The sequence below is a fragment of the Oncorhynchus clarkii genome, chromosome 9, assembly GCF_045791955.1.
Source record: "Oncorhynchus clarkii lewisi isolate Uvic-CL-2024 chromosome 9, UVic_Ocla_1.0, whole genome shotgun sequence".
Lineage (NCBI taxonomy): Eukaryota > Metazoa > Chordata > Actinopteri > Salmoniformes > Salmonidae > Oncorhynchus > Oncorhynchus clarkii.
The window spans coordinates 40,967,321-40,984,877 of record NC_092155.1 but is presented as its reverse complement, the minus strand read 5'-3'; the positions used below and the strand labels follow the sequence as shown (position 1 = coordinate 40,984,877).

The 17,557-nt window shown below is 43.1% G+C and overlaps 1 protein-coding gene across 1 annotated transcript in view; it reads right to left on the bottom strand.

Annotated features, from left to right (window-relative positions):
• LOC139416305 (nuclear receptor coactivator 3-like) overlaps window positions 1-17,077 on the bottom strand; it is a 125,577-nt gene extending 108,500 nt beyond the window's left edge. Inside the window, exon 1 of the mRNA XM_071164797.1 lies at window positions 16,874-17,077. The gene's annotated coding sequence lies outside the window, so the exon portion shown is untranslated. The remainder of the gene's footprint in view (window positions 1-16,873) is intronic.
• Between the last annotated feature and the right edge of the window lie 480 nt (window positions 17,078-17,557).

The following is a 17,557-nucleotide window of genomic DNA, read 5'->3' as shown; positions in this document are numbered from 1 at the left end:
GAGCCGTGGCTACAGCTGTCCTGTCCGCGGCAGAGTTTGGAATCCACCAGCTTGGCAGAGAAGCTGGCATAGATCAGAAATACAATTCTTTACAGTTTGCAGGGAGCGGGGTTATGCACTGAACAGAGGAATAAGGATCTTCCCTCGCTATGAAAATCAGCAGAGTGCTCATCTACTAGATGGCTCTATTTGCTAGAAGACACCGAGGAGAGGAAGAAATGAAAGGACCAGGATGCATAATAAGGAGTGTTTAATTGTCTCCTGCAGCATTGTAAACTTGTAGAAGAGGATACACAAGTAACTGCCCTAATAATGGAAACACTTGAGTAAATGAGGGATACAAAGTACATTGAAATCAGGTGCTTCCACACAGTTGTGGTTCTTGAGTTTATTAAGAAATTGATATCCCATTACGCTTAGGGCCATGCATAAAAATGCTGGGGTGGCCATTATTTTGGCTACTATGGCTATGCCCCTATAGGATGACAACACCCCCATCCACAAGACACAAGTGGTCACTGAACGGTTTGATGAGCATGAAAACGATGTAAACCATATGCCATGGCCGTCTCAGTCACCAGATCTCAAACCAATTGAGTACTTATAGGATATTCTGGAGCGCCGTCTGAGACAGTGTTTTCCACCAAACAATGGAATTTCTAATGGAAGGCTGGAGTCGCATCCCTCCAATAGAGTTCCCGACACTTGTAAAAACCTATGCCACGGTGCATTGAAGCTGTTCTGGCATTTTGTTGGTGTTCCCTTTATTTTGGCAGTTACCTGTACATCGCCACACTGTTGCCAGGGTTGGGGCCAGGTAAACAGCGTCTCTGTGACATCACTACGACAACAAAATGACCTCCAAAAGGGGAGGGAACGAGAGACCCATGTTGGATCATAGCACGCTCGGAGGGTTGAGGCCAAGGTAACGAGAGGTGGGGGTGGAGACCGGGAGGGGTGTAGGATCCTGCAGAACCTCGTCTCCCTTCCCTGATGATGATGGATGCTGGTGACAAGATGTACCCGTGAATGGGATGAGGAGGTGGTCACATAACAGCTGGGTTCAGGCAGAGTCAAGTCACTCGCTAGCTGTGCTCCAACTCTTACAAATGTGTGTGTGCGTGTGCGTGTGTGTCGGTTATTCTATCCTTGTGGGGACCAACAATTTCCAAAGAAAATTATCCATTGTGGGGACACTTCCCACGTCCCCATGAGGACAAAAACTATTTAAGCTTAGAGGTTAGGTTAGGGTTATAATTCGGGTTAGGGTAAGGGGTTAAAGGTTAGGTTTAGGAGTTAGACTTAGGGTTTGGGTTAAGGTAAGGGCTAGGTTTAGGTGTTAGGGAAAATAGGATTTTGAATGGAAATTAAATGTAAATACCCACGAGTATAGAAGAACATAACGTGTGTGTGTATATGTATGTGTGTAGGGGATGGAGCTCTTCAACAGATAAATAAGACTCACTCTTTAACAATGGAAAGAACGTTTTTTTTTTTTAAACAGAACCCCCTTACACACGCCCCTTTCCGGACTCCTTTAACAAGCATCTGTGTCATAATCAGGAAAGTGACAAAATGTGTGTATGTGTGTGTGGGTTGGTTCTTCTATCTTTGTGGGGACCTAAAATCCCCAAATGTCTCCACAAGGATAGTAAAAACAAGGACAATTCTCCCTCGTGGGGAAATTTCCCAAATCCCCTTGGGGACAAAGCATTTTAGCAAAATTTCCACAAAATTGTCATTTATTATTATTTTTTTTAACCTTTATTTAACTAGGCAAGTCAGTTTAAGAACAAATTCTTATTTACAATGACTGCCTAGGAACAGTGGGTTAACTGCCTTGTTCAGGGGCAGAATGACAGATTTTTACCTTGTCAGCTCGGGGATTCGATCTAGCAACCTTTTGGTTACTGGCCCAACGCTCTAACCACTAGGCTACCTGCCGCTGCAACAGTCCCAAAAAGTAATAAACAAAATCCATTTCTAATATTTGTTTCCATTGATCCCCTAATGTAAAGGCCTGAAAAAACGTAATTATACAATTATTATAACATTTAATTTGACTTTTTCCCAATTTCATCTTTTTAGCTATTTCGGTAATGAGAAGACTAAGTGGGGTAAAGGGGATGTTTGAGAATTAGAACCTCATTATGAACATTACCAGTCAAAAGTTTGGACACCTACTCATTCAAGTGTTTTTCTTTATTTTTTACATTGTATAACAATAGTGAAGACAGCAAAACTATGAAATAACACATATGGAATCATGCAGTAACCAAAACAAACCAAAATATATTTTATACTTGAGATTCATCAAAGTAGCCACCCTTTGCCTTGATGACAGCTTTGCACGGTCTTGGCATTCTCACAACCAGCTTCATGAGGTAGTCACCTGGAATGCATTTCAATTAACAGATGTGCCTTGTTAAAAGTTAATTTGTGGATTTTTTTTCCTTCTTAATGCGTTTGAGCTAATCAGTTGTGTTGGGACAAGGTAGATGTGGTATACAGAAGATAGCTCTGGTAAAAGAGCAAGTCCATATTATAGCAAAACAGCTCAAATAAGCAAAGACAAACGACAATTCAACATTCATTTAAGACGAATTTAAGAAATGAAGATCAGTCAATCCGGTAAATGTCAAGAACTTTGAAAGTTTCTTCAAGGTCAATCGCAAAAACCATCAAGCGTTATGATAAAACTGGCTCTCATGAGGACCGCCACAGGAAAGGAAGATCCAGAGTTACCTCTATTGCAGAGGATAAGTTCATTAGATTTACCAGCCTCAGAAATTGAAGCCCAAATAAATTATTCAGAGTTCAAGTAACAGACACATCTCAACATCAACTGTTCAGAGGAGAATCAGGCCTTCATGGTCGAATTGCTGCAATGAAACTACTACTAAAAAGGACACCAATAAGAAGAAGAGACTTGCTTGGGTCAAGAAACACAAGTAATGGACATTCGACCTGTGGAAATCTGTGCTTTGGTCTGAAGAGTCCACATTTTTGATTTTTGGTTCCAACCGCCATGCCTTTGTGAGATGCAGAGTAGGTGAACGGATTATCTCTGCATGTGTATTTCTCACCGTGAAGCATGGAGGAGGTGGTGTGATGGTGTGGGGGTGCTTTGCTGGTGACACAGTCAGTGATTGATTTAGAATTCAAGGCACACTTAACCAGCATGGCTACCACAGTATTCTGCAGTGATACGCCATCCAATCTGGTTTGCGCTTAGTGCGACTATCATTTGTTTTTCAACAGGGCAATGACCCAACACACATTCAGGATGTGTAACGGCTATTTGACCAAGAAGGAAAGTAATGGAGTGCTGCATCAGATGACCTGGCTTCCACAATCACCCGGCCTCAACGCAATTGAGATGGTTTGGGATGAGTTGGACCGCAGACTGAAGGAAAAGCAGCCAACAAGTTCTCAGCATATGTGGGAACTCCTTCAAGACTGTTGGAAAAGCATTCCAAGTTAAGCTGGTTGAGAGAGTGTGCAAAGCTGTCATCAAGGCAAAGGGTGACTACTTTAAAGAATATAAATATATTTGGATTTTGGTTACTACTAGGGTTGCAAAGGGTCGGAAACCTTGTTTATATTCATCAAAGAAGTTAGCTTATAACGGTTAACCTTTTTTGTGGGATACACGATAGGCAATTCTAGGTCCTGTAGCATTTTTGGGATAAACTATCCCCAATTCAATGGATTTGCAACCCTCTGCATGCACAGTGCAATCTTCCATCACATGTACAGTGGATTCTCAAGATCTTGCACACTAATGAGATGCTATTTATCCCACACTACTACACTGTTTGAGCCAAGGACTACATGCTTTCTGGTAAGTTTTGATTACAATACTGGGTGGGGTGAATATATTTTATGACATACATAATTTTTTTGTTAACTAGTAAATAGTAGCCTACAACAAATGGTGTTTAAATCATTTCTAACTTGTTATCCATTTCTGCTAGTTAGTTTTTGCTACCATCTGGGTTTTAGCTTGTTTGAGCCTGCTAACTGAGGATTGTTAATTCACCTGTTTCGATACATTTTTCATTTTTCTTACAAAGGAGTTGTTTAATCTAAGTGTTTCACTATTTATCTGTACATGGAATTGTATTTGGGTTTTTTTGAATAATTTTTTTAATTTGCACTGGTGACAGGCAATGCTGCGAACATGAAGGCTGCTTGGTCTAAAGTGGAGGAGTCCTACCCTAACATCACACCCATTGGCTGTTCCTGCTAATGCATTGAATCTGCTCCTCAAGGACATCATGGCACTGAAATCAATGGATACACTCTGCAAGAGAGCCAAGGAAATGTTTAGGTATGTGAAGGGTCATCAAGTTATAGCAGCAATCTACCTCACCAAGCAAAGTGAGAAGAATAAGAGCACCACATTGAAGCTGCCCAGCAACACCCATTGGGGTGGTGTTGTCATCATGTTTGACAGTCTCCTGGAGGTGGAGGAGTCTCTCCAAGAAAGGGCCATATCACAGTCTGCCGAAATGGACAGCCCAATCAAGAGGATCCTCCTGGATGATGTATATTGGGAGAGAGTGGTAAGCAGCCTAAAACCTATTGCAGTAGCCATTGCACAGACTGAGGGAGACAATGCCATGCTGTCTGATGTTCAGAAGAAATCCGTACTGTCCTGCCCACTTCACTGTTGCTCAAAGCAGAGGAAACTGCAGTTCTGAAATACATCAAAAAGCGCGAAGACTTCTGCCTGAAGCCCATACACGCCGCAGCGTACATGTTGGACCCCAAGTATGCTGGCAAGAGCATCCTGTCTGGTGCAGAGATCAACAAGGCCTATGGTGTCATCACTACCGTGTCTTGCCACCTTGGCCTGGATGAGGGCAAGGTTCTTGGCAGTCTGGCGAAGTACACTTCCAAGCAAGGGCTTTGGGATGGAGATGCAATATGGCAGTCGTGTCAACATATCTCATCAGCCACCTGGTGGAAGGGACTTTGTGGATCTGAGGCTCTTTCCCCTGTTGCCTCCATCATCCTCCAAATCCCACAAACATCATTCGCCTCAGAGCACAACTGGTCCCTGTTTGGGACCACACACTCCAAAGCACACAACAGGCTGACCAGAACAAAGATAAAAAAATTGGTGGCCATCCGGGCAAATTTTAGGCTTTGTGAGCCTGACAACGAGTCATACTTAACAAGGTTGGAAAGTGACAGTGAAGATGAGGCCTCAGAGTCTGATGTTCAAGAGGTGGACATTGAGGAGGTCCAGGGAGAAGACATGGAAGCCTGAGAGGAACACAACCAAAGCTTTAGTTTCTAAACTATAATTTTACAGATGTACATTGAAACGTTTTTGGGCGATTCGATGGATCATTGGAGATCATTCAATATTCCCTTTCTTTTGTTGTTCAGTGAAATCATCCCATGTGAAGAGTCAACTCATTTAATTAAAGTTACGAATTTAACTAAATAGTTTTAAAAAATTATATTGGAAGGATTTAATCATTTGCAATTATGTCTACTTATGATAAGGTAAAAGGTTTATGTTTCTGTCTCCATATGCTATGGTAAATATATCCAATGCAAAAAACATCTAGATTTAAATGGTATTATTATTAATGTGCATATATTTCCATTAATTCCCATATATTCCCTTTAATTCCCACAGAAAGTTTACACCTCTGAATATTCCCCAAAATGTTCAACCCTAGTTACTACATGATTCCATATGTGTTATTTCATAGTTGTGATGTCTTCACTATTATTCTACAATGTAGAAAATTGTAAAAATAAAGAAAAACCCTTGAATGAGCAGGTGTCCAAACTTTTGACTGGTACTGTATGTGAATAAATTAACTTATTTATTTAAAAACAAATTTGAGTTTTTACAGGAATTTGAAAAAAATTGTTACGGTAAAGAGATGTCCACAGACACTGTTTGTACATTAGGTTTTTCTATCGTAAGATTTTAGAAAATTGCCCGAGAATTTAATCCGGATGCATTTCGGTAATGAGAACTTGGGGTGAAAGTGTACAAAATAAAGCCCCAAACTGGACATCTTTATCCTCAGAATACCAGTTGATTTCTGGAGATACACCATGGCTTCTTAACTCAATTTGCTACAGACAAGTTTAAAATGGATTTAATGAGAATCACCCATCCATATTACCCTACAGTCCAGAAACGAAAGACAATTGTGAAACTCTGGTTCCCCCAACAACCCCTACCTTCTCCCTGGGGCTCAAAAGGGGATGACAGCCCCCCCCCCCCCCCCATCCACCCAACAGGACGCAGCCAGCACTAACAGAAAGAGACCCCACATATCACTGACACTCACAGGCTCATCACTAAGTGGATCTGAATGGAGAAACACACACAGGAACAGACAGTCTCACTCACACACAAACTGTGTCGATTTTACTATATACAGTGCCTTGCGAAAGTATTCGGCCCCCTTGAAATTTGCGACCTTTTGCCACATTTCAGGCTTCAAACATAAAGATATAAAACTGTATTTTTTTGTGAAGAATCAACAACAAGTGGGACACAATCATGAAGTGGAACGACATTTATTGGATATTTCAAACTTTTTTAACAAATCAAAAACTGAAATATTGGGCGTGCAAAATTATTCAGCCCCCTTAAGTTAATACTTTGTAGCGCCACCTTTTGCTGCGATTACAGCTGTAAGTCGCTTGGGGTATGTCTCTATCAGTTTTGCACATCGAGAGACTGAAATTTTTTCCCATTCCTCCTTGCAAAACAGCTCAAGCTCAGTGAGGTTGGATGGAGAGCATTTGTGAACAGCAGTTTTCAGTTCTTTCCACAGATTCTCAATTGGATTCAGGTCTGGACTTTGACTTGGCCATTCTAACACCTGGATATGTTTATTTTTGAACCATTCCATTGTAGATTTTGGTTTATGTTTTGGATCATTGTCTTGTTGGAAGACAAATCTCCACCCCAGTCTCAGGTCTTTTGCAGACTCCATCAGGTTTTCTTCCAGAATGGTCCTGTATTTGGCTCCATCCATCTTCCCATCAATTTTAACCATCTTCCCTGTCCCTGCTGAAGAAAAGCAGGCCCAAACCATGATGCTGCCACCACCATGTTTGACAGTGGGGATGGTGTGGTCAGGGTGATGAGCTGTGTTGCTTTTACGCCAAACATAACGTTTTGCATTGTTGCCAAAAAGTTCAATTTTGGTTTCATCTGACCAGAGCACCTTCTTCCACATGTTTGGTGTGTCTCCCAGGTGGCTTGTGGCAAACTTTAAACTACACTTTTTATGGATATCTTTAAGAAATGGCTTTCTTCTTGCCACTCTTCCATAAAGGCCAGATTTGTACAATATACGACTGATTGTTGTCCTATGGACAGAGTCTCCCACCTCAGCTGCAGTTCATCCAGAGTGATCATGGGCCTCTTGGCTGCATCTCTGATCAGTCTTCTCCTTGTATGAGCTGAAAGTTTAGAGGGACGGCCAGGTCTTGGTAGATTTGCAGTGGTCTGATACTCCTTCCATTTCAATATTATCGCTTGCACAGTGCTCCTTGGGATGTTTAAAGCTTGGGAAATATTTTTGTATCCAAATCCGGCTTTAAACTTCTTCACAACAGTATCTCGGACCTGCCTGGTGTGTTCCTTGTTCTTCATGATGCTCTCTGCGCTTTTAACGGACCTCTGAGACTATCACAGTGCAGGTGCATTTATACGGAGACTTGATTACACACAGGTGGATTGTATTTATCATCATTAGTCATTTAGGTCAACATTGGATCATTCAGAGATCCTCACTGAACTTCTGGAGAGAGTTTGCTGCACTGAAAGTAAAGGGGCTGAATAATTTTGCACGCCCAATTTTTCAGTTTTTGATTTGTTAAAAAAGTTTGAAATATCCAATAAATGTCGTTCCACTTCATGATTGTGTTTGACTTGTTGTTGATTCTTCACAAAAAAATACAGTTTTATATCTTTATGTTTGAAGCCTGAAATGTGGCAAAAGGTCGCAAAGTTCAAGGGGGGCACTGTACCAGTGGTAGAAAAAGTACTTATTGTCATACTTGAGTAAAAGTAAATATACACTACCGTTCAAAAGTTTGGGGTCACTTAGCAATGTCCAATGTCCTTAGAATTTTTTTTGTAAATGACTATTGTAGCTGGAAACAGATTTTTTTAATGGAATATCTACATAGGCGAACAGAGGCCCATTATCAGCAACCATCACTCCTGTGTTCCGATTGCACGTTGTGTTAGCTAATCCAAGTTTATCATTTTAAAAGGCTAATTGATCATTAGAAAACCCTTTTGCAATTATGTTAGCACAGCTGAAAACTGTTGTCCTGATTAAAAGAAGCAATAAAACTGGCCTTCTTTAGACTAGTTGAGTATCTGGAGCATCAGGATTTATGGGTTCGATTACAGGCTCAAAATGGCCAGAAATAAATAACTGTATTATGAAACTCACCAGTCTATTCTTGTTCTGAGAAATGAAGGCTATTCCATGCGAGAAATTGCGAAGAAACTGAAGATCTCGTTCAACGCTGTGCACTACTCCCTTCACAGAACTATGCAAACTGGCTCTAACCAGAATAGAAAGAGGAGTGGGAGGCCCTGGTGCACAACTGAGCAAGAGGACAAGTACATTAGAGTGTCTAATTTGAGAAACAGACACATCACAAGTCCTCAACTGGCAGCTTCATTAAAAAGTACCCGCCAAACACCAGTCTCAACGTCAACGGTGAAGAGGCGACTCCGGGATGCCGGCCTTCTAGGCAGAGTTGCAAAGAAGTCGCCCCATCCCAGAGTCGCCACTTCAATGTTGACGTTGAGACTGGTGTTTTGCATTTACAACATTAACAAAGTCTACACTGTATTTCTGATCAATTTGATGTTATTTTAAAATGGACAAAAAAAGTGCTTTTCTTTCCAAAACAAGGACATTTCTAAGTGACCCCAAACTTTATAACGGTAGTGTACTTAATAGAAAATGAAAGTGACCCAGTAAAATATTACTTTGAGTAAGTCTAAAAGCATTTGGTTTTAAATATACTTAAGTATCAAAAGTATAAATCATTTCACATGCCTTATATTGAGCAAACCAGACAGTACGACTTCCATTTGACTTGTATTTATTTTTACGGATAGCCAGGGGCACACTCTAACACTCAGACATAATTTAAAAACTAAGCATTTATGTTTAGGGAGCCTGCCAGATCGGAGGCAGCAGAGATGACCAGGGATGTTCTCTTGATAAGTGTGTGAATTGGACAATTTTCCTGTCCTGCTAAGCATTCGGAAACGTAAGGAGTACTTTTGGGTGTCAGGGAAAATGTATGAAGTAAAAAGTACATTATTTTCTTTAGGAATGCAGTGGAGTAAAAGTGAAAGTAGTCCAAATATAAATAATAAAGTAAAAAATTCCCCCCAAAAACGACTTAGGTAGTACTTTAAAGTATTTTTTACACCACAGATAATTATCTCAAAATGTTCTACTGCTTGAGCTCATGTTCCTCTTTGCAACAATTTTCCCTATATAAAGCCTTGCCTATATTACCATAAATGACCAGAGATCACAAACGATTTATAATGAGAAGCACATTCATTATTTTGTATTGACGTGTGGTCCCGATGTGGGTAGTTGATCACCTGTAAAAGATGAGAAACGTGTATTAGAGTTTGGGGTTGGAGCGACGGCATATGGTTTGGTGCAAAAACCTATTGTTGTGCATCTCCAAGGTAAAACGTTACTCTTCCTAACACGTATAACAGTTCCAACTGTGATGCGAACATGTTTATCAAGAGAATTAGGTAAAGCTGTAGAAATGTAAAGGATTTACCTTGTTTCCCTCTGTGATTGAAGAGGGGTTTCTGTTCACTTCCTGTTCGGAGAATTGACAGGCAAATGAGGCCCATTAGAGCATGGTTTTTCCATTGACGGGTAATGCGGTAATAGGTTATCCTGGAGGGACGTACAATGGTCATACCCCAAAGTGTATCTATGCTAAGGAAATGTTCAAACCTTTATTGACATGTGTAACTTAAGGTTATTAATGTGGGTTTATCATCTGAGGATGTGTATTTTGAAATTCATGCAATTGAATGTTAATTGGGTACCCTGACGCAAAACTGATTCTCATTTGCTGTTGCATCATGGGTATATGTATTTAAGCACCTGTCATTTCCTTATTTGTTGGACAGGACAGGTGGGAATGCTGCTGGGTTACAGGCATATTTGCAACCTGGGTTTTTCTTTTGATAGAGCTCTACATATTTGGATCCAGATGATCTTTGATCAATGACCAGTTTGTTATTTTCTTTTGTAAATATCTGTACGGCTTTGGCCAGTGTATTTTGTCAGGCTGCAAATAAAAAGCCTCACCCTGTGCAAGAAAAGTCAACATTTGCCGTTGCCTCCTCACTGTAAAAATCCAACCACTGGGTCAAACTTCACACTCAAAAATATTGTGGAGCTCCTGCATCTAAATACAAACAGTATCGGCACCCAAATTGAGTACCGGCCCCTACTTCAGTCCAAGTCAAGCACTGATCATATTTAGAACTTTGATGATTCAAGAACATAAAATGCCATTAAAATACGGACATACCTTTAACGATGAGAAAAATATTGTGATATGATATTTTGGCCATATCGTCCAGCCCTATACACATTTACCCCTCAGGGAGGCTAACAACGCCCTGGGCTTGGGAGAGAGAGGCTTTGAAGAAGACTCCAGGTAGCAACATCAGCTAGTAGTCTCAGAGCAATGCAACATGTAGAGAACACAACACAAACCCCTTTCACCACTCCTCTGCATCTCCCCTGCTCTCCTCTCTTCCAACTATCCCCCTCTCTCCATTCCTCCCTCCCTACTTCTGACCAGCTAAATATTTTATCAACTGGCAGAAGAACCTACAACCCCCAAGGCCAGGGGCTCTCTTTTTTTTCTTCCTTTATAGAGGAAAGAGGGGGGCAGTGAAGTGCTTGTGATTGGTCACATTGAAGCGGTTCTCTTCTCTTTCTCCGTTCGTCTCTCCCATTCTCCTCCCCTCCTCTCTCGCTCTCTCCATCCGTGTGCATAGCATTGTGTGTGTGTGTGTGTGTGTGTGTGTGTGTGTGTGTGTGTGTGTGTGTGTGTGTGTGTGTAGCACGCTGCTCGGTTCAGAACTGGATGAACGACCTTGAGCGCAGGGCTGAGTTGCCGTGGCAACAAAGCTTCGCCCAACCAGTAACAGCTGGATGCAACAGCACTCCCTGAATTTTAGCGGGAGTCGCCACGTTAATAAAAATGACACTCTCCTCCTCCCCCCTCTTCTTTCTCCTATTTATCCCGCCCTCCCTCCCTCCCTCACACGTATGTAGACCTGTACTCTCAGACAAAAGAAAAGAGCAACTCTGTCCAAACCATTGACTGATCGTCCACCAGTGAGTCAGAGTAGGAGGTAATGCATTGGTTCCCGTGTCTATAAATTGGTTGCATAAAAACATTTGAAAAATAATCAAATACGTAGTCATTAAACGGTAATACATGCCACTTATTTTACCTCGATTAAAATATTCATGGGGAGGAACCGAAATGAGGGAAACGCAGGGGGGAACGTAATTAGGTCATGCATATATTAATGAATATTATTGAGTAACTGAATCATTTATTGTCAATCAAAGCGGTCCTACAGCCCTTGGCCATTAAAATATGTGTCATTATTTAGTGTTGTGCTGTTGGTCTGTGGACAGGCAACACGGAGCTGACAGGAGAGTCGAGCTGGAGGGAGCAGGACATGGTGGAGGATGTCACAGACTTGGTTCCAACCAGCTCCATCTGGAAAGCATTCCAGCAGAGCTCGCTAGCTAGCGTCACACAACACACCCGCACCAGGCAGGCAGGTACAACACCCACATGAGACAATGCCATCCCATCCACACACACAGTCGCATACATTCACACGCAAACATGTGCTTACAAAACACACACACACACACACATCCTTGCATGTGCAAACACACACAGGCACACACGCACCCCTCCCAAAACACACACGGATGCACAATACATACTTGGAAAAACACAAAACGTCATGTATATTCAAATCACCTTCTCACCTCCCAGTCATTTAAGAGCAGACAACTTATTTAGCCTGAATTCTGCGATTCAGCCTTAAAGGGGATTAAGACTTAGAATTAAATGAATTATGAGTAATGAAAGAGAGAGAGGGGAGAGATGGAGTCTGGGATAGCGAGGGAGAGAGAGGCAGAGCAAAAGAGGGAAAGCAAGTGATGGAATTGGTACAAGAGAGGGGGTGGGAAAAGAGAGAGAGAGAGACATTTGGCATTCCTCTCACAGGGGAGACAGACGGCTCAGTAAAGATCAGAAACCTGAGGACATGAGGTGTACTGGAGGCACTGGCTGGAAATAAGGAGAAGAGAATCACATACAACAGCCTTTCCAACTGTCCCCTCTCCTCCTGTCCTGTTTCCTTCCTCCATCTCAATCAGTCCTCTCTCTCTCTCTCTCTCCTCTCCCCCTCCCTCCTACAGGGGCTTCTTAAGCGCACCACATTTTAAACAGCAGCGATCAACAAAACAGGCATTTTTGGAAACCGGAAACGAGTTGTTAAAGATAGTTCTACTTCCGACCTTAACCGGCGACACTCAAGTGCATGCTGGTCTGCCTTCCGTGAACTTTCAAAACCGGTTTACCAGGGAACCTACTTTCAAAACCACACGTGCACACGCACGCATGTATGCACACGCGCACAAACACACACACACACAACTCCGTCGGCAACCTGACACCTACTGCTTCTGTAAGCCGTAAGCACACACATACCGCAACCATTCAAATGGACAAATATTCAACTGGGCACAGAGACTTTCATTGCGGCTGTGCTCAGACTCCACACGCAATCTTCTCTGAAACACCCCGTAGCGGTCCAGCCCGTGCCAAGCAATCTTCTAACTTCAGACCTGATCGCAAGAGCCAGCCGCTAAAATGTCTTCGGTACAGAAATGAGTGGCTAGTTCAGGGTTTGTCAGTTTAATGCTGCTCACTTAGGAAGTGAATGACTTGGCAGTGACGCAACAAGTAGTCTTTTCTCTTCTGTGCTAGTAGAAAGACAGGGAGATAAAGGTCTGCCCTGGGCATAGACCTCAACGTTATACACCACAACTAGATAGAATTAGCTGCTACTGTTGTCAGTCTGTCAGTCTGTGTGTGTCTGTGTGTATTGTGCATCCCAGACTAATCTGCATTTAAGCAATAAGGCATGAGGGGGTGTGGTATATGGCCAATATATACCACGGCTGTCAGCCAATCAGCATTCAGGGCACGATCCTCCCAGTTTAATTGAATGCTGATTGCCTGACAGCCGTGTTATATCAGACCGTATACCACGAGTATGACAAAACATTTATTTGCACTACCTTAATTACGTTGGTAGCAGGTTTATAGTAGCAATCAGCCACCTCAAGGGTTTGTTATATATGGCGTAGTGCCTAACAACAGCCCTTAGCTGTGGTATATTGGCCATATACCCACACCTCCTCGGGCCTTATTGCTTAATTAGAGGTCCAAGTGACAGGACAACCCAAAAACCTGTCCTTATGGAGAAGGGTACTGCCTGAAAATACCCAAAACCTCAGGCATCAGGACGGCCACCTCTCTCTGGTTTAGAGAGAGGCAACGCAACAGATCAGCTCATCACACTGCAGCTGGGGGAGACAGGGGCACTGTCACACACACCATAGAGCGAGCAAGAGAGAGGCCGACACATCCAAACTGAAAAGAAAGAGATGTGATGAACAAACTTGCAGCAAAAAGAGCAGGAGGAAACAGACAAAAAGGCGAATAATGAGGTAAAAAATTCCAGCAGGTAGTGTCACGCTGGAATAAAGGGTCGGGAGACAGGCGCAGGAATGCGTAATCGTTTTTTTTACTATACCCAAATTACGGCGTGCCGTGTAAAGGCACGGGGACGAAGACCAAACAAACACGTAACAAAACACAGGGTTGAAACACAAACAAAAGAGCGAGGAGTACCTCGAATAAATAACGAGACCCGTAATCATCTGCACAATCCACAATGGCACGAAAGCCAAAGCACAGGTACTCACACGAACCAACGGACATTGGAACAATAATCGACAGGACAATGGTAAACCAAGGACACACTTATACAATTACTAATCACTGGGAATAGGGGCCAGGTGTGCGTAATGAAAGTTCCGGAGGGATCTATGACAGGTAGCTTAACCTGAGCCACTTCCCTGCAGGGACTCCAAATACAAACACCACCCCCCCCCCACCCCCACCCCCCGAACCAACACACACACATCCCCCCTTGTCTCCTCCCCATCATCCCAGACTAGTGTAGGAGGTCCCCACTGCCTCCTCTGCTTAGCACCCATTGCCTATTCTCCTCCATCCACCCCTCACCCCCACAGCCGGACCCAGTCACTAACATCACCCCTGCCCTCGACCCCCCTTCTTCTATTTAGCAAACACCATGCATCACTGTCACCCCCCCCCCCCCCCCATCCAACTACTATCCCCAACCCCCATCTGGGGGCCTATAGGCCCAGCAGCCTGTCTATGTCCAGTCTCCCTGCACCACCTCAATTTAGGAGCCCTCTGTAAGCCAGCGTGGAGGGGAGAGGTGGGGCAAGTGTGTGTGACTGCGAGGGTGTGAGCGTGTGTCTGTTAATTGAAGGTTTGGCCACAGAGAGACATCACTGTAAAATCTGCCAGCGGGGCGCTGAGGAACAAGACGCTGTCTGCCCGGCCGCCACACCCTCTACTCGGCCCTCTACCCAGGCAACACAGTCACACAGCCAGGTCATCCGGGAACAAAGCCGGAGACACAGAGCTAAATTTAAACCGAGGCTTTTATAATTAACTCAACCTTATTGCCCTGGCCCTGCTGCCTGCAACACACCTCATAGACTCTCTCTTTGACACATGGAGACACTATATTAATAAGCAGAAGGACAATATATAAGATCATAGATGTTTCTATAATAATTCAAGTAAAAGAACTATGCAAGGGGATGGTTATATAAATAGGGATTGGGGGAGGGTCATGAAAGACAGGACCTTTAGAGTAGATTAACTATTTCACACACACACACACACGGCAAGTTGCAGCAAAGTCTAAGATGACACTGGCATACATGTGAGACGGGAAATTAAACGAACCACGTTGGGCTCGGGTAAAGGAAACATCGACACTATCTGCACATTGTCTACTGTATCCTGGGAGAGCACTGTCTGACTTGCACACCGCACGTCTGTCCCTTATTGGCGTTCGGACCCTTATCATGTGAACCAGAATCACATCTCTGCACAGTGCACACCTCCTAAAAGTATCCATGTACAGAGTTATGACCTATCACAACCCTTCCCCGTCGCCCCTTCTCCAACAGCGATGGGCTTCATGGACTAAATGACGGAGCAACAATAAACATTAAATTCACAAGAATATACTCCCTTAGTTAACATTTGACAACACACACAGACTAGCGACATTATTTATTTTTTATTCAAATCATTCCGTTGATTCTTCAAACATTGTGCAAGGAACCAGTGGGGGGCGGGGGATAATTTGCCGTTTTATATGGAAACTCGTGCTATTCTACACATTTTACCAAAATTATGCCTTTTTTTAAAGCTAAAATAGGCCATAACTCTGTGTGATGGCTGTGACAACGGAACTGGATTAAGAGCTGTCTTGTTTGCTAAATGAACAAATGAAACAGTCCGTGACACGGTGCATAACGCCATAGAAGCACTGTGACATACGCCTCAGTGCAGTCATATTCGTGGCTTATTGGGGGTGTCGCTTTCAGTTCAATATTTTTGGGCAACGCCAACCTGTAAGAGAATTCATCCCAGTTCCGTTTCATCAAATCTGACGAACCCAGTGCACCACTTGCTAGGAATTCTATCTGATGATGTTTGCATGTTCAGGTAAAAAGACAAATCCTCCCCTGTTTGGAACACTGACAATTAAAGAGCACAACAAATTCAATCTGATTGGGTGGCCCTGTATCTAACTTGAACATAGACGAGCAACATTTGCAGCTGGCTACAGTGTATCAATAGTAGGATGGGTATCACACGTAGGCTGCGACGTACCGACATACACTGACACCATGTAACAAACTCGAGCAGCAATAACAATGTAATAATGGAGCAACACACAGCAAGGCTTCGCTGTAAAGTTAAATCTCCTTCGGTGAAGTAAACCTTGACTAGAGGTGTGTGAGTGAGAGAACTAGAGAGCGAGAGCTAGAGAGAGAGAGAGAGGGAGAGAGATAGAGCGCATTTACATTTGACTTGGTTAGACTTTACCCCTGCGCCGCCGGGCGACATGAACTTACCGAATGAAAGCAACATGTCCTAGGCTAGTTTACGAGTCAGAAAATACTGTCATTTATGTCGTGTCGTCCGCGCCAAGTGTGCCAGAACATAAACAGCACTTTTTTTCTCTCTCAACCTTGTCCTCTTAGTAAGTTAGAAAATGTGTCCCTTCAAGTTCCAAACTAAAGGGCACTTTATTTTCAATTCCTCGGCTATGACCATTCATAGGTTCAAAGCCACTATGCCAGAGACCATAGGGTTCAGCGCGCTATACCCAAACCAAAATCCATGACCTTGGCTTGGACCTGGAGTTATACTTTTAATTTGCTGTCAAAATAAACGGGAATATGCACAGTGCCCGTGTGTGCGGCGCACCAACCTGTATTGTGTTATGAAGAGTGTATAGAGTGCTACTACACATTAGTGGACAACAAAGTCCGTCCAACGGAACGACGGACAATGCCATTCGTGCGCAAAACCGAGCTTGGTATAGAAGGAACGTGTAAAGGGGAAAACGTCGTAAACTCACCAAATCGATGTATCTCTGTGAGCGCACCGATATCTTCTTCGTTTCGCTATTAACTCTCCGCCATCTTCAGCGCTGTGTTTGTTTAAATGGGAAACACTCCCGAAGCCCAAGAAGCCAGCTTGTGGCTGAGCGTTGGGGTTTCTGGGTAGAGTAGTTTTATTCCCCGTCGAACACTGTTCTTTTCGCTAGGGCAGACCTCCCGGATACGGACTACAACTACGTATGCCCCCAAGAGGAGATCTCGAGTTCTGGTGTAGACGGCTGACAGCGACGATATTAGAGCAGAAAAATGCCATGGTGTTTATTTTTAGTTAACATGAGGAGCACTTGAAAAGCAAACAGTGACTTGTTGTGTGCAAATGCCTGTATTACCTAATAGGCTGTTCTGCTATCATCTGCTCTAACATGGTCATGACGATTTGCAGAAGGGGTGTGGATTGGTCATAATGTCTAAGTAAACTTATAACATTTACAGCAGGGATCATCAACTAAATTCAGCCGCTGGGCCGATTTTTTCATGAGCGGATGGTGAGGGGGCCAGGAACATAATTGCTAATAATTTGTAGACTTCAAATTGACTGCAAGAAACTCAAACATTATATAATATTTCACTAAAACATAATCATTTCAAACCTTGCTTGCGTTTGCACATGATCACGTATCTCTTTATTTGTTATGAGTGGT